The sequence below is a fragment of the Choloepus didactylus genome, chromosome 8 (genome assembly GCF_015220235.1).
Source record: "Choloepus didactylus isolate mChoDid1 chromosome 8, mChoDid1.pri, whole genome shotgun sequence".
Lineage (NCBI taxonomy): Eukaryota > Metazoa > Chordata > Mammalia > Pilosa > Megalonychidae > Choloepus > Choloepus didactylus.
Genome location: NC_051314.1, coordinates 18432083 through 18454660, shown reverse-complemented (window position 1 = coordinate 18454660; position 22578 = coordinate 18432083). Strand labels below are relative to the sequence as shown.

The 22578-nt window shown below is 49.4% G+C and overlaps 1 long non-coding RNA gene across 1 annotated transcript in view; it reads right to left on the bottom strand.

Moving 5' to 3' along the window:
- Window positions 1-6492: 6492 nt before the first annotated feature.
- The window catches only part of LOC119542137, a 167775-nt gene continuing 151689 nt past the window's right edge, over window positions 6493-22578 (bottom strand). Inside the window, exon 3 of the long non-coding RNA XR_005218423.1 lies at window positions 6493-6783. This is a non-coding gene — a long non-coding RNA (uncharacterized LOC119542137). The remainder of the gene's footprint in view (window positions 6784-22578) is intronic.

The following is a 22578-nucleotide window of genomic DNA, read 5'->3' as shown; positions in this document are numbered from 1 at the left end:
CCTGACAGTATGGATGGCTACACGGAAGCAAGAACAATGGACAGTGGTCGGTCGCCCCTTACGGGGGAAGGAAATGTGGGAAGACATCAGGACAGCCTGCCCAAAGCGTAAGGTAACTGTTTTCCATGTGTCAGCCCATAACGCTAACTCCTTGCCTGGCAACATCAAAGCAGACACCCTGATGAAAATCTGCAGCTTGGTGCCAACAACACACGAGGCAGCTGACATCAGAAAACTGGGCACCGAGGGTACCTAACCCTGTGGAAATTGGCACAGCAGTTCCAATTGCCCATTACTCGGCAGGAACTAAAAGAGGTAGTAGAAGTCTGTCCTTCCTGTTTGCTGCGATGGCCCAGAATGCTTCCTCACCAACTTGGACACATTGGCCAAGACCAAATTCCTGTCACCTGGTGGCAAGTAGACTACATCAGGCCACTTCCTCTGCCTGAAGGTGCAAGGTATGCTTTTACAGCAGTAGAAAAGCCAACCAACAAGCTACCATATGTAGTTTAGATAAATTAAGTGCCTTTTTCGGGGTCCCCACACATGTAGACAGTGATAGAGGGAACCCCTTCACCCAGGCCTGGGCTACAGAACATGATGTTGTTTGGATGTTTCACTTGCCCTATAATCCCACAGTGGCAGGGTTGATTGAAAGAATGAATGGTCTTTTAAAGGAACACTTAAAGGATGATTAAAAACTCTGTACAACAGTGGACTCTATGACTGTATCCAGCTCTGATTAGCATTAACTCTGACCCAGATCAGCTGCTCCTGCTCCTCTGGAAATGGTAACTTTGGGGCTCATGCAGACCTTACGAATTCAAATAAGGAGAGCCAGCTGCTCTCAAGCCGCAGCAAGACAGCAATAATAACCTGCTCTTGCCTGTGCCACAAACACTAGAAATTGGGAAGAATAAGGTCGATTGGCCCTAGTTCTGGCCTATGCAGCCTTGTTGGCTGGGCATCCTAAGCCCATGGTTGGTTGGGGTTGCCCAAAACTTAAATATTCGGCCACAATTTATTTTAAAAAATGCCTAAAGTGGTGTATATTGTTAATCCCAGGCCCTCCATACCCCAATAAACTATATGTATTACTTTGTGGACTCACATTATGCTCAGGTTAACTTTAGATCTAACCCCTGAAAGCCTTATACAACCCCAGGAGGAAAAGTTGTGGTATCTCACCCCCCACCCCCACCCCCCCAATGCTCCTTTGCCTGGAACACTGTTGTCTACGGACAGGAATGTAGCTTGTGCATTGTTAGATCACCAAGATGTATACATTATTGTACCCCATGAGCATCTTTCTTTTCACCCATAGCACTGTAGGAAATACATTTCTATGGTGGGCTTCTGCTATAGCCCACACTCCTGATCATATGCAAAATCACATACAAAGTGGTGACCATTTATCAAATGATCCTCTTGTCTAAATGGTGGAACACATTAACTTGGCCATAGCACTACTTGCTAATAGGTTTATTGTCTATTGTACTGTTTTTGTGAATTATGGATGTAAAGTCTGTCCTATGGTCAATGCAAACTGTTGTGTGTGGGTGGATTGTGGCAGCCCCTGGCCTGAACAAACAGGCCTGCAAACCTTGGCACACAGTAGTCTATGTGACCTAGGCAGCTAATGCTTTACCTATCATCTTTGTAAGCCAGTAAAGAGAAAAAGGGTAAATTGTAACTTTAAACACGAAGTTAGCAGGAGGTGAGAAACTCTTGGTCTCACGAAAGAGCAAGAATGTTAATCTAGTCTACCTGCTTCCTGGCCTGCAAGTATTATCACTCTTGTGGTTATTTACAAAGCCCCATCCTATAATTCTTTTCTTCCTGCACCACACTCATGTCACAGGATGCTCTCCCACCCTTAAGAATGTCTTTGTCTTAAACCCTTATAACTGGCTTTCTGTCCTCTTTCAATCGCGCAGCCAACTTCCCTGTGAAAGCAGTACCCAATCAGCGAGAAAAAAGCCATTTGATTTCTGTTGATTTCTGCCTCCCTGAGAGTAAGCCCCAAATAAAGTTCGTGTTTCAGAAAATGCTCGGCGTCTTCTTTGGTCTTTTGACTGGCAAAGCCCCCTCAGGCTGTGACAATGGGTGAGAAGTGAGTTCAGGGGTCAGACAGACCTGATTCCCAAACTCCACTTCTCCAGCTCACTCAGAAAAATGACAAACCTCCCTGTCTTGATTACTACATCTGTAAAATGGGACAGCAACACCTCCTTCATGGGATCGTTGTGGGGATTACATAAAAGTGCCATACATGGTATATAACAAACATTCCAAGATGTTTGCTTTTATTGTTAATTATAAATGGTGCATGCCCTGCTTCCAGGGCAGGTAAGCGAGCTTCTAGGATCAAGCCTGGGGCATCGGAGCAGGGCTGACTGAGTCCAAACTCCCATTCACTCACCTGCTAGCTGTGTGTCCTTGGGCGAGTAAACTGTCTTCTCTTCATAAGGAGGCAGCTGATGATAGTGCCATCCTGGGAGTGTTGTGAGGGTTAAATTAAGCAGTAAGTGGGCATGCCAAACACAGAATGAAGTGACAGTAGGTTTGCAGCCCATGCATGTTTACTTCCTTCTCCTTTTCTCCAGCAGGCAGTCTCAGGGGCTGGTTGTGCTGGCAGTAAGGAGCCTCTGGGCTGGAAGGCATTTGGGTTTCTTTCCTCCTACCCCAGAACATGTATCAGCTCACCCGAGCTGCATAGCAGATCTGCTTTGTGGCCAGGGCTGAGCACTCAACATCTTCTCCTGTCCTGCCAACTGCCCCAGGTTGAGAAAAGGAATGTAAAAGCACTTTGAAGATCTGGAATTAATTTCAGGGGCACAGACAAGGCTGTGGAAGAGACCAGAGATCCCTGACCCACTGGGGAATTGAATCTATGACTTTGGTCTCCAAGATTAGTGTGTTGGGCAAAGGTTACAAACTCTCAGCACCAAATACAACAGTGCCTATTTCCTTTTTGATGGAAATTTCCTTTCCATCTGTCTCAGAGTCCAGTAGTAGAAAGAAAAGCGGTCTTGGAGTGAGACAGAGCTGCCCTTGTGTCCTGGCTCCACCACTTACAAGGGAGGCCCTTATCCACACAGGCCTCAGTTTCCCCATCTGTAAGAGGAGAATCAGACCTGGTGCAGATGTTTCATTTTAAAGATCTTTAGAAAAACTGAGATAAGGCTCTTTCCCTTGGAGAACTTGAGAAATGACTTCATCTCTCATAAACCCAATTTTGAAATTTGTGAAGTGGTGATGACAATATTAGCCTCATAGGGCTGTTGTGAAAATTAAATGAGACAATGTAAATAAAACACTTAGGATCCTGCCTGGAACATAGTAAGAGCTCAGTCACAGGGCAGCGCCATCTTCATTGTGGTTAATCCCATGGAGCCTTCCCTCTCCCCTTCCCCTCCAGAGCAATGAGGGCTCTGCTCTCTGCAGCTGAAGCCAATTTCCGGTGCAGGGGCTGCAAGGCCTGAAGGGAGCTGAGTGCCCAGCCTCCCAGAATCCCTTGGGGCCCTTCCCCAAGCCTCCCAGAATCCCCTGGGGTTGTTCCCCCAGCCTCCCAGAATCCCCTGCAGTGGGGACCCCAGCCTCCCAGAATCCCTTGGGGTGGGCCCCAGCCTCCCAAAATGCCCTGGGGCAGTCCCCAGCACCTGGGAATGAAGCCATTACAAGACCAAGTTGTTTCTTAGACTGACTCATTGTTCATCCTGGCTGCACATATTACATCTACGTGGAGTTCTTTTAATCTTTCCTCACAAATCAATAACAGCTTACCTTGGAGAAGTTTTAATTAGTTAATGCCTGCTGAGTGCTCCGCTGATAAATGAGCCTGCTATTAATGCTCAGTGTCTGCCCAGTGGTTGCTATTTTTATTGTTGTTGTTGTTGTTGTTGTTGTTATGAAATCCTCATTTCTGGAGCCACAGCAGCCTAGGCTATTATAAAAAAAGACCTTTGACTTGAGCGCCTTTCCCAGAAAGCAGGGCAAAGGGGCCCTTCTGGGGGCCAAGCTCATCCCCTCCCCTCCCCACCATTTTGCAATATCCTCAGCACAGTGTTGTTAAAAGCAGCTTCCTTCAATCAGAGAAAACAACCTCCACCACCAATTGGCTTCTTGTGGCAACAGAGACCTCCTCAGTGAGGATGGCCCCACCCCCACCACCCAGACTCAGTACTCAGACTTTCGCTTGTACTGATGGGGATAAGGTACAGATAGGAGGTGAAACTTTGAGTTAGGTGGTAGCAGTGGCACTTACCCAGTCTAGTGTTGATAGTAACTGTAACGACTGTGGAGTGGGCTAGATTTTAACTGTGCAGGAAACCTTGAAAACAGCAAATGACAAGCCCAGATCAGGCAACTCACAAGTCAAGGCAGAGCTGTGAAAGCCAGAAGAGCTCTGGGGTAGCATGTGAAGATGCCCTCATCTCCTGCGGCTGCCTGGCAGAATGTGCTAGAAATAGGTCTGGAATCTAGCTGTAAGGGTGGAAGAGCTGCACAGGTGACTGAGTGCACAGCCACACCAGGGATCCTACGATAATCGGGGGCCCAGGAGGAACAGACCCAGAGACCCAGATTAGGGACATTTTGGTGAATGAGAAAGAGGATGCTGAACCCAGATTCCTCTGAATCTATCAGGCTAATAGAAACACCCCCTTCCCCTTTCTTAAATGGGAGGAGCTTCCTTTTGCCTAGACACCCTGCAAAGTCTTTTCCTGAGGCTGGTGCTTGTCCCGCTCAAGGTCTCCTCCCTGAGTCCTGGTGAGAGACGCTGCTTGGTCCCTCTTACTTGTCCAAACTTTAGTGTAGACTTCCCTAATGCTAGGCCATGACCTTGGGCAGACCCCTGACACCATCCTGAGCTCATGCCAAAGAGTACAATGTTGCTAGACCATAAAATGCTCTCAGAAGGACTCTACAACTACCTGACCCTCTTCTGTAAGCCCACTGCCAGGCCCCCTCAGACCACCCCAGACCCTCTCAGTAATTTTCTAGTTTCCCATTTCCCTTCCCTCTTGTGCCCTTTAAAAAGTCTAGCTATCTCAAACTTGCATATAATTGTGCCTAAGAGTCTCCCCCCGAGTACCTCTTTGTTGCTCAGATGTGGCCCTCTCTCTCTCTAACTGAGCCATCTTGACAGGTGAACTCGCTGCCCTCCCCTCTACGTGGGACCCGACTCCCAGGGGTGTAAATCTCCCTGGCAATGCAGGATATGACTCCCGGGGATGAATGTGGACCCGGCATCGTGGGACTGAGAGTATCTTCTTGACCAAAAGGGGGATGCAAAATGAGATGAAATAGTTTCAGTGGCTGAGAGATTTCAAATGGAGTCGAGAGGTCACTCTGGTGGACATTCTTATGCACTATATAGATAACACCTCTTAGGTTTTAATGTATTAGAATAGCTAGAAGTAAAAACCTGAAACTACCAAACTCCAATCCAGCAGTCTGGACTCCTGAAGATGATTATATAATAATGTAGATTACAAGGGGTGACAGTGTGATTGTGAAGGTCTTATGGCTCACACCCCCTTTATCTAGTGTATGGATGGATGAGTAGAAAAATGGGGATAAAAACTAAAGGACAAATGGGGTGGGATGGGGGGGATGGTTTGGATGTTATTTTTTCACTTTATTTTTTATTCTTGTTCTGGTTCTTTCTGATGTAAGAAAAATGTTCAGAGATAGATTGTGGTGATGAACGCATAACTATGTGATCATACTGTGGACAGTTGATTGTATACCATGGATGATTGTATGGTGTGTGAATGTATTTCAATAAAACTGAATTTAAAAAAAAAAAGTAGCTATCTTTGTGCTAATCAGAGTTGAGGCCACCTGCTGCTGGCTTCCCTCTTCCCCCATTGTAGCATTTTGACTAAAGCCTGTCCTTCCACTTTCACAACTGTCTGGTGCTTTTCTTTGACACCCTTTAGCTCCTCACTGCTTTCAGGATGATAAACAGTGCTAGGCCAGGGAAACACAGTGGCTGCTCTGGGAGGAAGTAGCTTACACACTGAAGAAATTGCAGGACCTGCCTGAAAAAGAGGCTCTCACAGGTGTCTCACCAGGAGCTTCGAAATAGAAAGATGGGCAGGGGAGACTTTACTGACATAGGGAGCACCCACCTGCAACTTGGGATTCAATGCTCCAGCCAGGATAGCGGAGCCATCCCAACACACTACTGGGACAGCTCCTTGTAGATGCGGTAGAGATGCCAAAGCTGACCTGGCAGAGTATTGAGAACAGGTCCAGAAGGCCTGGGGAGGCAGGAAGGGTAACGATTTATTGCATGAGATGGGTGAACCCACTCTTCACATAGGTGATAAGGAAGACATCGTGGGGGTGGAGAGAGCGCACTAGCATCTTTGAGAAGCTTGGGGACATAGACTGCCTAGGATCAGTGGAGATGCTGGATCCAGCCCCTGGCAGCTCTTCATCTGCAAAGGCCAAGGGGAAGAATTTTCTGGGAGGGGCAGCAACCAGGGGACTCACTCACCAGCCTCGGGAGGCCCTGCTTTGGAGGAAACCCAGGCTTCCGTAAAACACGGTGATCCTGAGAGAGTCCCAGCCCCAATTTACAGGTGAGGAATCCGAAGCTCTGAGAGGTCGCAGGAGGGAGCAGGGAAAACAAGCTTTCCGGGCATATGTTGGCTTCTTGATGGTGGCGTTTTGCAGAACAAGCCTAGGGAAACGGCACGGTCCTCTGTCCTGCCCTATCTACATGTCCTCTTGGCGGTTTTCAATTCCACTGCTCACCCACAGACTCGTCACCTGTCATAAGTGCAAAATCCATCATTATTATCAATAGTGGTGATGGATAATTAAACAACAAATGCACTAATCTCATTAAGCCATTTATTTAATTAATTTAATTCATGTAATTAGTTAATATGATAATGCTTTCTTTCATCCAAGGACAGCCTGCAGGCTCTCCAAGCACCGCACTGTGTATTATTATTAATGGATTTTCACACGTTGAGAAGGAAGAAGTTTGGGGAGTCGCTCAAAGTCACAGTTGCCTGGTGGGGCTCACCCAGGCTATAGGGAAGCCGGGGAGCTTTCCCTGTTGACTCTGCCCTCCCACCCAGAGGCGCTCCGCTCGCTCTGCCTTCCTTACCTTTGCACGTGCTGTTTTCTCTCTGCAGGGAAGCCCTCTCCTTTTCTCCTTGAGTAGCACCTACCACCCATCCTTCAGAACTTAGCCTAGAGGTCACCTCCAGCAGGAAGCCCTCCTGACTTCTCCCAGCTGGGCAAGAACGGCTCTCCTAAAGTACCCTGCCTAGCACAAGTCGCACTTATGGAGGAAGTCTCTCCCTGACTAGAACGCAAATCCTTCGAGAGAACGGTCTGAGTTACAACTTAGAAGACAGCACCACCCACCACAAACGCAGCAGCTACTGCCATTTATTGAACCTCCATTCTGTGCCAAGCACTTTGCAGAGATAGTCATCCTCTTTAGCCCTCACCCCCCTCAAGGGGTGAGGATTGTTTCCTTGTAGTTCTAAATGTGGAAACAGAAATTTCTAGCAGCCAGATAACTTGCCCAGGGCCCCCCACCAGAGCTGGGATTCAAACTCATAATCAGACGGTCCCTGAGCCTCACCCTTATTCTCCGTGTCTAACTGTCCTACTTGTCTTTGCACCTCCCTCTAGCTCAGGGCCACTAAATAAATGCTTATATAATGAACAAATGCCCCAAATGCCTCCTTAATGAATTAGAATCCCACAGTGAGAGAAACAAAAAGGCCCATGGCTGAAGAAGGCGTGAGAATCATAGGTTTAGAGGAATTATTATATTGGTCGTTTGTGCTAAAGCTTAAGGACATTAAATTGCAGTACTGTTGATGGGAGTACATTTTATTCTATGGCTTAAAACCACAAACAAACAAAAATAATAATTCCATTAGTAGTTGAAAATGGTAATAACCCTGGTGAGTAGGAATTTTATTGCTATGGTAACTGAAAAGCCCAGAGATGATAAATAAAAAGTTCTTGCGTGTCGTGGGGAGCACATTTTGTGGCTGATACTCCATCAAACATCATAATTCCATTAGTAGTTAAAAATTGTAATAGTACCCTTGACAATAATTTTTATTGCTATACCTGTAAAACACAAAGATAAGAAATAATTTTGTCAACTGGAAAGTGGTGATAATAATTCAACTGCATTAGTGAGAAGCCTGTGGTTTGCTGTCAGTGTGAATAGCGTCTTGATTTGGCGGAAAACACCTGAAACAGTGACTCAAAAAGCTGTTCTGAATTTAAACCATTTCTCTCTTCCATTTCTGGTGTTATTGTGGCAACAAAGGAATGTACTTAGAACCGGCTGATGATAGCTGTGCCACTAACTAGCAACCTACCTTGGGGCTCACTCTTCCAATCTGCTAAACGGGGTGATACAGATTTCAGTTCAGTTTCCTCCAGTATCTGGGGATACAGCCGTGTGCAATCGAGATGGGGATCCTGACCACATGGAGCTTAAGTTTTGGGGGGAAGATAGATATTAAACATCACTCATACTTTAGTGTATCATTGAGGAATTTGTCAGGACAATGGAAGCCACTCTATGTATTCCAAGTAGGAAGAGACTTACTATAGGAAAGCAGAAGCTTACACAGCCGTTGGAAGGTCAGGAATTCAACCCTCATGAACTAAGCCTGCAGCACCAAGGAGTGGTTTTCAAGAGCTCACCCAGAGGCCTCCCAGAAGCTCCAATGAGCTATCCCAACTTGCAACCCTGTTGCAGGTGACTCTTGGGAAGCTCACCTGGAAGCTGCTTCGAGCCTCTTGTCTACACACTTCTGGCTGCAATGCCCCCGGAGAATTCCCACAATCTGTCTCCCCTGTGAGTACCTCTCATTGGCCAAGGCTAACCCAGAACTATCCTGGGGAGAGGAGTCTAGGAAATGGCCTCTTCTGGCATCTGCTCTGCACTGGAAGGGGGCGATGGTGACATTGAGCTGGCCACAGACAACCCAGCAAAATTAGTGAGTTAACATCTGTGATTAGTGCAAAGAAGGGCAAGCACAAGGACCACAAGGGTGTGTAAGGGGAGATCAGAGGGCCTGTGGGGATTCCAGGAGGTCTTCCTGGAGGAAGCGATGTTTTACTTGAGAACCAAAGGATGAGCAAGACTTGGTCAGGTGAAGAGATTGGTGAGAGCCAAGGATGGGAGAGGGAAGGGATAAGCATTCCAGGCAAGGGGAACAGCATGTGCAAAGTAGGACTCTACTTCATTTGCCACCTCTGGAGAGTTTCTCCTGTAAACTCAGCAGCAGAACCCCACCCTGGTGGGCTGGTGGTGAGGGTGGAGATGGCATAGAGATTTCTTGAATGCAGTGGTGGAGCATACTCCACCAGAAGTCACAAGTGTCATTGTCACCAGAGGTCACCTTAGTCCTTATCATTTTTTGTTTTTATGGAAAGTTTGCCATGAATATAGCATCTCAGAATGAACAGAACAGTGACTCATGTTTCACAACTTATGTTCCTCATTAATTTGTTTTTGACAATCCTGTCATATTTTTGACAATTAGATAATGTCTTCCCCTCCTTGGAATTTGGGGTAGGGGGCGATCATGCAGCCCTCCACCACACAGCCCACCTATGTCACACCTATGTTCTTCCATGTGATCTAGCTCTTGATTTGAAAAAAAAAATATTTAGGAGACAGAAAAATCAGGACCACGGATTTGGGCATGGGGCAAAGAGAGGGGAGCTGAAGATTATGAGCTCAGCGTTGAACATGTGGATTTTGTAGTTCTCTGGAGACATCCAAGCAGGGCTGACAAGTGACAATTCCCCCACTGGTCTGGACCCCAGTGGAGAGGTCTGGGCTACGGGTGTAAGATTTGCAGACACGGGATACAGAAGACATGCCTGTGGGTGAGAACACAGAGGGAAAGGAGCAGAGGGGTTGGGAAGGAGCTCAGGGGAACATTTGACGCAGGTAAAGAAGGGTCCACCTGCCAAGGAGACTGAGGTCAAGTGTCCCGAGAGCTAGGAGGAGAACCAGAACACACTAAATAAGCCAACTGAGGGGGGTGTTTCAAGAAAGAGAAAGATCTGGAAAATGATCCGAGGCTGAGCAACATGGAGGACGTTGTGACTAGCGAGAGCCCTTTGCTGGAGATTAGGGACGAATCAGATTGGAGTGGGTTGAGGACAGAGGGGATGAAGTGAGAGACAGGGACAGGGAGTGTGGGCAGTTTTTTAAAGAAGGGAGAGGGGTGAGGTGGCACTGGAGGGGGGTGTGCTGTCAAGTTTGTGGCGGTGCTGGTTGTTTATCACAACCTGGGGGAGATTTGAGCCCAGGACCTGGAGAGGCAGGGGAGCATCTTGGGCACGAAATGCAACGCAGCATCCTGCATTCTGCGCCCTCACCCTGGGCCGGCCCTGGACCGAGGGAACTAGGGGTCCTCGAGGTGACAAGCTCCAGAGCACAGGGTGACTCTTTTAACGTTGCTCTTTACCAAGAGAAGTTCAAAAAGGGAAATTAAAATCAAAGACTTTAAGGGCTTGGAAGGTCTTGGAAGCCAGTCTACTTCTGTGGGTTTTCCGACTGTCTTTGCTGCAAAACCCTTTCTTCCATCTCACGTGGAAACTCAATAAATGCAACAGGAAGAGCAGAATGGCGCAGGAGGAAGCTGGGAGCCGGGGGTCTCGAGCTGGCAAACTGCCGGAGTGATTCAAGATTTCCCTTTATGTCCTGATTAATTCGCTCCATCTTTCCGTCCAGCCTTGGGTGGGAGGAAAGTGGGGAACAGGAGATCCCACAAAGCCCGCCCGTCTCTGCGGAATCCCCCTTGGCTGCATGGGTGGACTTTGCTTTCAACTAATCTGACACATTTAAATTAAATTTATTTATCTCTGCCCTGCCTTGTTCCCCAAAGGATTCAAGGTGATGTGCAAAGATATATATGAGGCAACAAGATAAAATACCTCACGTTATACACAAGTACATAATAAAAGAAAGCAAAGGGAAATTAAAGGAAGAGAAGTTTAGACTTGCTCAAAGTCCCAGGCACTTGCCACAGATGGGTCACGTTGACGCTGGGTTTTCTAGCAATTGAACCAAAGAATGCATCTAGCACATGAGGGCCAGATAACTGAAGATCCAGTCAAACGTTGAGCAACAATATCCTCAACTAGATTTGAGTTCAAGCTTCTAAAATAGAATTTGACTTGCAAAATTTTAATTTGCTACTTGACATTCTAAGATTTCCTCACCCTGGGGGAAAATAAGGTAACGCATGGTAGAGGAGGTCTTCACCTGCTTTTGAACGGTCAGAAGCTACCAGTTGTTGAGAGCCCTCATGCCTACAAAACTAGACCATTTTGCAAGTTGACCAGGCAGTGCCCCCACCCCAGGCAGCGCAGAGAAGGCAGCCAGGAGCGGCTCAGCGGGGGCGTCCCTCCCATCTTCACTTAAAATCAGTTTGCAGAGCTTCCACGATGACTTCCACGAGGAGGGAGGGAGAGGAGGAGAAGCACAGTCTCTATGGGTGAGAAGGCAGGGATGCAAGACGGACAGAGCAGGAGATGCAGAAAGCAGAGATTGGAAGAGAAACGGGGGAAGAGGAGACAGGAGAGAGAATAAGAGAAAGACTCAGAGATGGAGCAGAGGGACAGAGAACAGAACGAAATGGGGAGGGCAGAGAAGCAAACGTGAGACAAAGAATCCCGGGCAAGACCCAGGAAGGAAGGCATGAGCGAGTGAGTGGAGGAGGAGGGAGGGAGGGATTTAGACAGGCTTCACGCCGGGGATGCAGGAGGACATAACTTTCACAGCTCTGCTGCTCGGCCAAGCCATCTTGCGCTGGACCCTTAACATCCGCAGCCTCAGTTTCCTCATCTGTAATGAGTGAATAACAATGGTTGCTTCTCCCTGTCCCCACCCCACCCACTTGGGTGATTGCGAGATGCCAGGAGGTAACAGGTGGGGGTGCCTTTGAAAGGAGGGACGCTGGGATGTCCATGGAAATGGTGATTGTTTTCCTACTCAGCCCGGCAGGCTCTGCGTGCCTCCCTGATTTGGCTCAGTCTTTGGCTCCAGGGAGCCATTTGCCTCCTTTTGCAAATGGAAAGGCTGGTCCTCAGGTGTTTGTTTTTGGCCATTCTGAGGCTCTTGGGACAGTCCGCAGGAGCCTTCCCTGTGCCACAGCCCCTGCCCCAGGGCTTTTGGGGACGTGGGAGGGGGTGACAAGGAAGCAACAGTGGAAAGAAGCCCTGGAAACCAGATGGAGGTGGCTGGCCTTCTCCTCTCTGCCCTGAGTGTGAAAAGCCCATAAAACAATTAGAGCCCCGTGCTGTCCTCCTGCCAAGCAGGGCCAGGTTTGTGCCTTGCTGGGGGTAATCCAGGCAGATAAGGGTTCCCCCGGCAGCTGTGGGTGAAGATAGGCCACCCCATAAACTCGGGTCACCAGCAGGGCACGGGGTGAAAAGGTACGTGGGGAGGAGAGGGCACCACGCCCTATCCCAGAGCGGGGACTGGAATTCTGCCCTGGGTGGGCGAGGGTAACAGGCACCTTCCCTGGCTCTGCCCTTGAGCTCGGTGGGAAAACAGAGGGCTGGGTGCCCAGACTTCGAAGTTAACCTGCTTTTCACCAACAACCAGGGTCAACGTGGAGCCTGAAAGCACAGGCACCTTTAAGGCCATTTGTCAAAACAGTGGACCAATTGTCCTGAGCCCACAACCCCAGCATCCTGCCCCTCCCCCCAGGGCCACCGGGACCACCTCGCCATCAGGGGGCCTCCGGGACCCTGGTCTACCTACCGCCAGCCACTGAGCTGATTGGACACGGCCCTGCTGGTGGTTAGAGAATCTGAATCCCTCCCTTGACAGCAACCCTGGTTTCCTGAGCCTGAGTATCTTTGAGGAGAAGGACCTGTCCATATTTAAAAGAGGCAGAGCCAGGGAGAAGACAGAGGAGACGGGACAGCCCTTTAGGGCACCCCTGGAGACTGACGGCACCTTACATCAAATCAGGCAGCTCTGCTCTTTGAGAGTAACAAGATAGAGAAAAGTCATTTACCACGTCTTCTCCAGTGTGTTTGAAGGAGAAATACATTGGCAAACTGCTGAAGGTGAAGGGTGAAAGCAGAAACTCTCGGCCAACCTGAGAGGGAAAGGTATCCCAAATCAAGCAGCACTAGCCTGGTGTTTTGGCCTTTGGGGTAAGGTTCCGGGAAATGTGAGGACAGATGGATTCGAGCCCCTTTGGAGCAAGACATGGCCTGAGCTGAGAGGCCAGTGAGATGACAGCTTCTCTTCATGACTCAAGATGCATCCTCAACCGTCACTTCTACCACCTGGATTCTCACTTTCCACATCTGTAAAATGAGGGGCTTGGATTTGGTGACCTTAATTCTACCACTTATCCCACTTTAGGATTCTCATCCAACCACTCATCCACTGGGCTGAAGAAATGTCTGTGGAGGAGGCAATGGAGGAGGCAAGTCCACCCGACTGGGGAGTGGCATGGTGTGTCTGGAAGAGCACAGGGTTGGGAGACAGACCTGGGCAGGGCAGCCGTGGATGTTTGTTCAGGTTGCACACTGCACGAAGGTGCTCGGCTGAAGGAGTGAGGAGGGAGTGGAAGTATAACCTGGATTCTGCTTGCCAGGCCGTGTGCCCTGGTACAGAGTTTCATCTGCTTGGAGGATGCACCTTCTTCTAATGTGCAAAAATATGCCATATGGGCTTGCGGCAGACCTGATCTTGATTCCATCTAGTGCTAAGGCCTCAGTCTACTTGTTAGAAAAACCTCAGTGTGTTTATAATAGAAATGGGGCTTATCATCGATGGTGTGAGGCTGACCTGAGAAAATATATTTCCAGTACCAAACACAGCAGCTGGTCCATAGCAGACTCGACTTGTGACAGTGAATTTCCCTCCCACTCCTTCCTCAGCTGGGTTTCTCTTAGAGAAATGTTCATTAGTATTCTGGTGTTGGAAACGGTTACGCTTTACAGGTACTGCTGCCCTGACCTGGCTCTTCCATCCGCTAGGGGAACCTCCCCTCACCAGCATCCCCACTTCCCAATGTATTGTCCTAACAGTCCATTTTATCTTAGAACGCTCAGCCAAGGTAGGACATGCAGCTTCAGTTTTATAGAGAGGGAAGCTGAGACAGACTGAGATGTCACCCCATAATTGTATGAATGGACTTCCATTTTTGCATGTTAGCCCAAGGACTTTCAAAAGGTAGGACTCTCTCCCTAATGGTTACTGCATCTTCTCTTCCTCTAGGTTGTTCCATCTACCATTTGAGTAACAGAGTCCAAAGGGTGGGCCTGGAATTCTGAGCATTCAAGCTGGAAGGCCCCAGAGGATTACAAGGGCACGTTTAAGCATCACCCAGCCTTATCCAATTATCACACCCTCTTGAACTCACTTGCTGCCCATTTCCCACCGTGCTGAGAACAAGTTGCTAACAACTTTTTCAGGAGCATAATAACCCCAATTTTAGGGCTGGAGAGGCACTGAAAATGGCCAGCTGGGATGGATGCACTTAGTGGTGCTCTACCTGCCTGCAAGCTCCCAGAGTATTCAGAGTTATTCATTCTTGATCAAGTCTTGTCTTCCAATCTCACCATCACAGGTGAGACTTTTCTTTATTAGAAACTGGAGAACAGGAACGCCTCTGGGAAAATTTGAAACAGTGCTTTATATCTATTGGGCCCTGCTCCCAAGTCTTCTGTGGCTCCCTACTGCTGAGAGGATTAATCCAACCCAGTTACCTGAGAACTTCCTCAGTTCCTGGCCCTTTGCTGTGTCCTGAGGATACAGAGATTAGTAAGATTAAGATGAATAAAAATAAGAGTGATGGAAATAGAGGCAAGGGAGGCTAATAAGTAAATCAAAAGTGAGTCAAGCAGCCACCATGGCTGCAAGTGGAAATGGAAGATGTAGGAAAGGCAGGCACAAGGGACTCATGGGCCTTTGACCATGGAGAGTGGAGGGTGTTTATTTTAAGACTGTCATTTTATAGATCAGATGTGATACCCAGAGAGGGAAAATGACTTCTCTAAGGTTGCCCAGGACTCTTGAGTATGTGTTTGGGTTCTCTTTGTTCTGCATATGGTTCTTAATTGCTGAGTTCCCTCCTTTCCAGAGCACAGCTACAACCTGGAACTGTGAGAAAGAGCACTCAGATACTGGGAGAGGGGGCTAGAGCCTGGAGTGTGAGTGCTGGCTCTCTGCTGTGTGGTCTTGAGTGAGTAGCATAACCTCTCTGAGCCTTGTTTTTCTCATCCATCGTTCAACTATCAGAATTCAGCTCCATTAGAGCAGGGATGGCATCTCATTTGTCCTTTACCATAATTGATCTGGGGGACTTGAAGGGGAAAAATGACTGACACCACTCCTCCTTACCCAGGATCTAAACCAACTGAGATATACCAAGAATGCTGTCTCCACTGATTTCAGTTAGAGCCCCCTTTCTGCATGGAACGACCCCCCAAGAGCCCAAATGCCACATACCCTTGTGGGCAGCCTGGTAATGTCATTGCCTTGAATCCTTTAAATCTTGCATGGTTATTCAACTCCTCATGTGTTTCCATCTTACTTCACCTGTTAGTGCACGAGCACTTTAGAAACGGGCTGTGCCCTGTCACTCATTCATTCACTGAACTAATTTCTATTGAGAGTCTACTATGTACTAGGCACCAAGATACAAAGGTAATGATAGGACAGACGGCAGCTATCCTCATGGAACCCATATTCTGGTGAAGACAAAATTAAAAAAAAAAAAAGACATTCAACAAGCAATTGCCATAAAACACCATTAGACTTTGCCAGGCCAAGTACAGGAAGTTACCCGTGGAACAGCGGGGAAGGCCTCCCTGAGGTTGCTGGGACCTGAAGTATGAATGGGAGTTAGCCAGGAGAAGAGGCTGAGACGGGAAGGAGCAAAGAAGGGGAACAGCATTCCTGGAGAAGGAACAGCAAGTGTAAAGCCTCAGGGGCAGAAGCAAACAGTGTTCTCAAGTAGCTAGAAGCAAACCAGATGGCGGGAGCAGTCCACTTGGGGTGCATGGAGAGGCTGCTGCCCTTAGGGAAGGCGCAGGTGGCCTAGGTTCAAATCCTACCTCTGCCCCTTACAAGCTGTGACCTTGAGCTCTGTGAGGCACCTTTCTGAGTCTCTGCTTTTCCTTCTGTAAAATGGACTCAGTAATGTTCTTATCTCATGGGGTTGTGAGGAATAAATGGGTTAACACATGCAAAGCTCTAAGATCACTGCCTGGCACGTGGTGCTCAAAAACATGAGATTCCGTTGTTGTTGTTGTTATTGTCATTATTCAAATATCTGGATGCTGACCAAGCAGGAATTCTCAGCAGTCTGGTGTCCAGGCTGAACACAGAGGCTCAGCAGGAGGCAGATTAGAGAACTGGGGGTGGTGAGTGATAGCAGAATGTGAGGGAAAAGATCAGGGTCTTTCACATTTTTTTGACTCCCCCCCAATCTAACACCTAGTAAAAGCTGAGAAAATGTCTGATAAAGGTGAAAGTTGGTAAAGAGTTTGATCAGTGACTACTCAGGTCTCTCCAGACTCCAGAACTGGAGAGTCTGGGGGCCTCCATCTCCAGAACCTGTGGGAGAAAAGCTTGGGGGAATCGCCACCAGCCCTGCCTCACCCCACCCCTATCAGCCTCAGTCTCCTCACCTGTCAAACAGGAAATGTGCTGCCCTCAGAGGGCAGGAGGAGGGGTCCAGTGGGGTGACATAGCATCATGCTGCACAAATGTCAACTGTCAGAACATCTCCGGCCAGGGCCTCCGAATCACGCGCAATGAGCTGTGGTGACTGGCAGGGCGGGTTCCACCGTAGTGAATTGCTGTGGCCACAGCAATCGGGCCTTTCCAGCCATTTGCCTCATGTTCTCCCCTCTCCCAACAGGAGGTGAGCTGAATGCAGCACATTCAGAATGTGCAGAAAACTCAAAAAAAAAACGGATTGTTCAGGAGACAGGCTGGGCAGCCTGATTAAACAGGGTGCATTTGCAGACGTGAGGTGGCTCTCCTGAGGGCCCAGGGATTCTGGGGAATCAACACTCAGCTGTCAAGGAACACTCCCCGTACTCGGCAATGGGGACTCCAGGTAAAACAGAGGCCCTCCGTCTAGCAGGGAAGAAGGTGGGCAGGTGAGCAGCAGACACAGCCCTCAAGGATAGGCGTCACGAGAGCAGGAACGCCAGTCTGCATGAGGGCAGGACAAGCACGCTGGACACAGAGGACGTGGCACCCAGGCCAGGTGCAAAGGGCTCGAGTGTCTTGCCTGCGTCTGAACCGCTTCGCCACATGGCCTGGATCCCGGCTCTTCCTCCAGTTCTGTTACTTGCATTTCTCTTCTCTTCTTTGAATGACAACTGCAACGTTCTATGGAATTGTCCTTTGACTTGGAGAGACCGTGTCCTTCCCACAGCTAGGCTTGGGGGAGCAGAAACCCACGGGCAGGAGTGGGCAGGGGCAGTTTGAAAGAGGGCGAGATGAGCAGGCAGCCTGGGGCCCTGGAGCCCACGATGGAGGATGTCACAAGAGTGGGAGAAGTTGACCACACGCCAGCAAAGATCTCCCAGGGGCTTAACAAGTGTGAACCAGAACGACCAGTGTTGATTAGAGCCATGTTTGCTACTCACTGACACTGTAACCTTGAACAAGTGCCCTAACTTCTCTGAGCCCCGTTGCATCATCGGGAAAACAGCCTGTATCAGCTCCTGGGGACACTCCATTCATTCCCTCCAGAGTCGGTGTAGCAGGCTGAAGAGTAGCACCCCAAAAGATACCCATGTCAAATCTCTAGAACCTGTGGAGGGGACCTTATTTGGAAAAAAAAAAAAAAAAAGTCTTTATAGACGATTAAATTAGGATCATAAGAGGAGGCATTTATCCTGGATTATCTGGTTGGCCCTGAATCCAGTAGCAAAGGTCCCTGTGAGAGGAAGGTAGAGGGAGATTTGGAACAGACACGCAGAGGGGAAGGCCAGGTGGAAACCGAGGCAGAGGTTGCAGTGGTATGGCCACAAGCCACAGAACGCCAAGGATGGCCAGCAGTCATCAGAAACAGGGAACAGCGTCTCCCCAGAGCTCTGGGGGGAGTGTGCCCTTCCAACACCTTGATTTCAGACTTCAGGACTCCAAAACCATGAGAGCATCAATGTCTCTTGTTTTAAGCCACCAAGTTTGTGGTAGTTTTTTACAGGAGCCCTCAGAAACTAGTACAGTGGGGAGCACTGGATGGCCCGTGGGGAGCCTGATGAACAATCTTCCAACCCTGCTCTGTGAGGTGCTTGGGGACAGCTGCAGGCAAGGGGGTGGGGTGGCCAGGCCGGCTGCCCACACAGCCCAAAGCAATCCCCTGCAATCTGCTGCAGGTGTTGGGCAACTAGCTAAGATTGAGTAGGAAGGAATGCCTGTGAGGGTGGGGGGTGGAGGGGTCTCAAACCACCCCTTTACTCTGGACCCTTCATTTTACAGATTCCCTCTCCACACTGCACCAGGGACCTCGAGCACCAGGGACCTCACGCTGGAAGGGACTTCAGGAGGTTGTGTCATCCACACATACACACACGTCCGCCTCTGGTTAGATGGTTGGAAGGATGCAACCCATTTCCCCGGAGACAAGGAAGTGTGGCATCTACTCATTAGTGGCCATGATTCCTTCTCTGTAAGCCTGGTCTCTTCTCTTGCCCGCTGGTGCATCTGGCTTTCCCAAGCTCGGCATCCTCTAAAGGTCCGCGGACAGGAAGGGAAGACACAGGAGGCCCAAGTCATTGCCATGCCTGGATCAGCCATGGCCTCACGCTGCCCTAGGAGAGGCCACCAGACACCCACTCTGAGACGGAGATGTGCATGCAGGTGGTTTCCCAAGGAGCACTTCCAGGAGTGGCACCTGTAAGGGAGGAAGGGATGCAGGATCCGGCAGAGGGAAGAGCTGAGCCGAGAAGCAATTATAACAGAAGCCCAGCTGGTCCTATGAAGGGCTGTAGAGCTGTGGCAGCCCTTCAAGTTTGTCCCAAATTGGGGCAAAGAGGCCAGACCTTTGTAATCCTATAATGACCAGTTGCCGGATACAGGCCCCCTCCTCATAGGAGCTGGGCATGACCCAGGACAAAGCCTCCTCAGTCAAAGGCAATGCCTAGAAAGGGACTTGGCTGTGAGCTGCCCACAGCCTCCAATCCTGGCAGCTGGGAGGGTGGAACGAGGGTCTCGGTCTGGAAAGGCAGGGCCGGGCCATCCCCAACAGCGTCCACGCACACAGTCTTCACCACCAACACTGGAGAGGAAGATGACTTTAAAGACACAGTGACTCCACAGTAAGGAAAACATTGTGGACACTTTGATCATTGGATGAACATCCCTAGGACTTAACAAGGCCCCACACTGGAAGGAGCCTGAGAGTTCATTTAGTCCAGAGATGTCAAATAAATGGCATTTGTACTGCCACTCTCCACCCTGGGCCATGGCCGACGTCACTAATCAATCACATCCGGCTTTCTTTGACAAGCCCAATGCGGCCTCTAAATCCTTCCCAGCTTGATATGCAGCCGGCCAGCACCAATCAGACAATGCTGACCCCGGGATAAAACAGGCTCCCCTGAGTTTACAAAGGAGGCCCTGCTTAGAGAAGTGACTCACTCTCTAGTGCACAGTGAGAGGCAGAGCTGGGAGGGAACCGGGGACCCCCCTCTCCGCAGTGTCTTTCCTGCAGTCCCTAGCTCCTGGGGTATTGGTGGGGCGAGCAGCTGCTGCCTGGCACTCAGGAGGGGCTCAGCTCCCTTTTCTCTTTGAACCCTGCTCACCCAGCCAGGCCACAGCAGCAGGATCTGCTGGCTGGGCCAGCCCCAGGCACCAGGCATCGAGTCCCCTCCTTCGACAGGGCTTGCCTGGAGCTGATTCCTGTCGTCCTCCCAGCAGGTTAGCAAGGGCTTAAAGCAATCTGGCGCCAGGAGGCCCTTCATTAAGCATTGGGGATAATCCTGATTGTATCAAGGAGTCTTTCCCTAACTTGGTTGAGAAATTCACATGCACACAAAAGGGGCGAGGAGGAAGAGGGGGCAGGGGGAGGACGCTCAAACTAGTCGTCATCATCGTGCAGCTCTTATTAATCCTCCAGGACAGCCGGAGAGTACAGCCAGGTGTGGCGGCTGGGTGCACGCTCGCAAATGGCCAGAGCTGGACGGTCGTTAAAAGCCTGGAGTACAGCCCCTCAGTCCTAAGATGAGGAGGCCCAGAGCGGGCCAGTGACAAGCCCAAGGACACCCCCAAGTCCCCACCCAAACCAGGACCCCTGGCATACAGGCCAGGGTGCTTTCTCCCACACTCTGCTGCCTCCCAAACTGGGGTCGACAGTTTGGCACCAGGGATGGGGTGACAGCTCCCTGCACGGCTTTCCCGCTCCCTGCCGCGGAGCCGGTGCTAAGAGCTCTGTCTCCCCCTAGTGGCCAGACCCGAGGTGGGCCCAGAATGTCTGTCCAGCGTCAAAGATGGAGAGGAGGAAGCAAAGGAGCCGAGGGGGAAAGGGTACTGCAATCAGCACCACCCCATGAGATCTAAGGGCCACTGTCGGTTTCCTCTTTTAGGGTCTCATGGTCCAGCTCCCCCCTCCCCAGCACAGTAACAGAGGGACCTTAGCTGCCCAGCCCTCCTTTCCCCGCTCACCTCCGTTTCTGCTCCTTCCCTCCCTCTCCCCCTGCCCCACTCTCTTTCTTTCTACATCTCTGAACATACCCCCTTGCTCATTCATTCCACAAATATTTTCTGAGCTTGACAAATGGACTAGTTCCTGGAGATGGAGAAAATAAGAACTTCTGCTCACTCAACAAATACTTACTGAGCACCTAATAAGTATCAGGCTCTGTTCCAGGTGCTGGGCTACACTGAGATAGAAGACGGGCGGCTGGTGGGGGACTGACATGCAAACAGCTGACGCTTCCTCCCAAGATGAAGTTTGCACTGGGTGCCCGGGGGGCTCAGAGGAGGAAGTGACCAACTCCCGGGAGAGTGCGGGAAAGGGCCCAGGAAGCCAGCAGGGAGAAATAGGCTTGTGCTAAGTCTTGAAGGATGAGAAGTTTTTTCTCCCTCTCATTCTCCAGAAAACCGTCTATCACCAAATGGTGCTTGGTGAGTATTTGTTGACCACATGAGCAAAGAAATTAAAGGATGCGTGTCTAGATCGACGAGAGCAGGACAGACGAGGGACGAGCAAGTAGTGGCAGAAAGAGAAAAAGAGACTTAACCCAGAAGTGTTGGTCCTGCCTGAGCTGACATCTGTTCTGATCTGAACGTTAATTATGGTATTTGGATGTTTTATTTTCCATCCTGCTTAATAATTACAACAGAGCCCAAAGTGTGAGATAACACTGAATCATTATAAAATGAGATTTAATTATTCTCCCAACGCGCAGGAATTAACAGGCTTCAGAGAAAACACATGCTATCACGTAGCCATTTGGCAAAGCAGGTGTCTCCCTCCTAATCCTCCCAGTCCCTCGGAGGCAGGATGCAAAGGGCCGTGGTGGCGGCTCCTGGTGCACACGCGAGTGTAAGCAAGGGGCACAACTGCCTGTGGCTATTGCGGACATGAAAACCCTCCGAGTATTCCTTTCGGGCTTGGAGTATTCCCGGGAGTCAGAACCACAGCCGTTCTCTCACCCGGCAGGCATTTATTGAGCGCCTACTGTGTACCAGGCCTCAATCGTTCTAGATTTTGGAAAGACCAGGTGAGTGAGGCAGCCAGGACCTCTTCTCTAATGCTGATTACATTCTATCAGGAGAGAAGACCAATAAACAAGCAAAATATCAAACAGCAAGAAGGGCAATGGGGAGAATTTAAATCAGGGGTTGTGGTGAGAGAGTGGCAGGTTGGCTCCTTTAGGTGGGTGGCCAGAGATGGGATCTCTGAGGAGGTGGCATTTAAATTAAGGTCTAAGTGAAAAGAATGAGCCAGCTATGCAAAAAAGAAAAAAAAAAAAAGCAGTTGCAGGGAACAGGTGGGAATGAGGGAGCAAAGAAGGAAAGGAATGAATGAGGGTAAGGGTAGTATGCACTGAGGTAGGAAATATCCACAGAGACCCAATGAATCTTGTAGGTCAGGATGAGAAACTGGATTTTATTTCAAGGGCAAAAGGAAGCCACTGTAGGGTTTTAAGGGGTGGGGTGGTTTGGTGGTGCCATTAATTGATTTTTTATTTTAAAATATCACTTTGTCTGCTGCGTAGAAATGGATTGTGGTATAGGAGTGGCTGCTGCAGCCTTCCAGTCAAGAGGTGACAATGGCATATCAATGGCTGTCAGTCCTGCTCCAAAAAATTTCCCTTTATCTCCTCTTAATGCCCCAAATCCCCAATCACACCGCATTTTATACAGCATTGAGCAGCTTAGAAGTTACTTTCACTTTATAATGACATTTGATTTTGAGGTTCATAACCAACCCAAGAGATAGGGACTATTACCTCCACCTCCCTGCTGAGGAGACTGGGGCTCAGAGAGGTTGAGTGTCCTGCCGGAAGCCACACAGCCAGTTAGTAATAGAACCAGGGACTTGAAGAATTTCATTCCCTAGT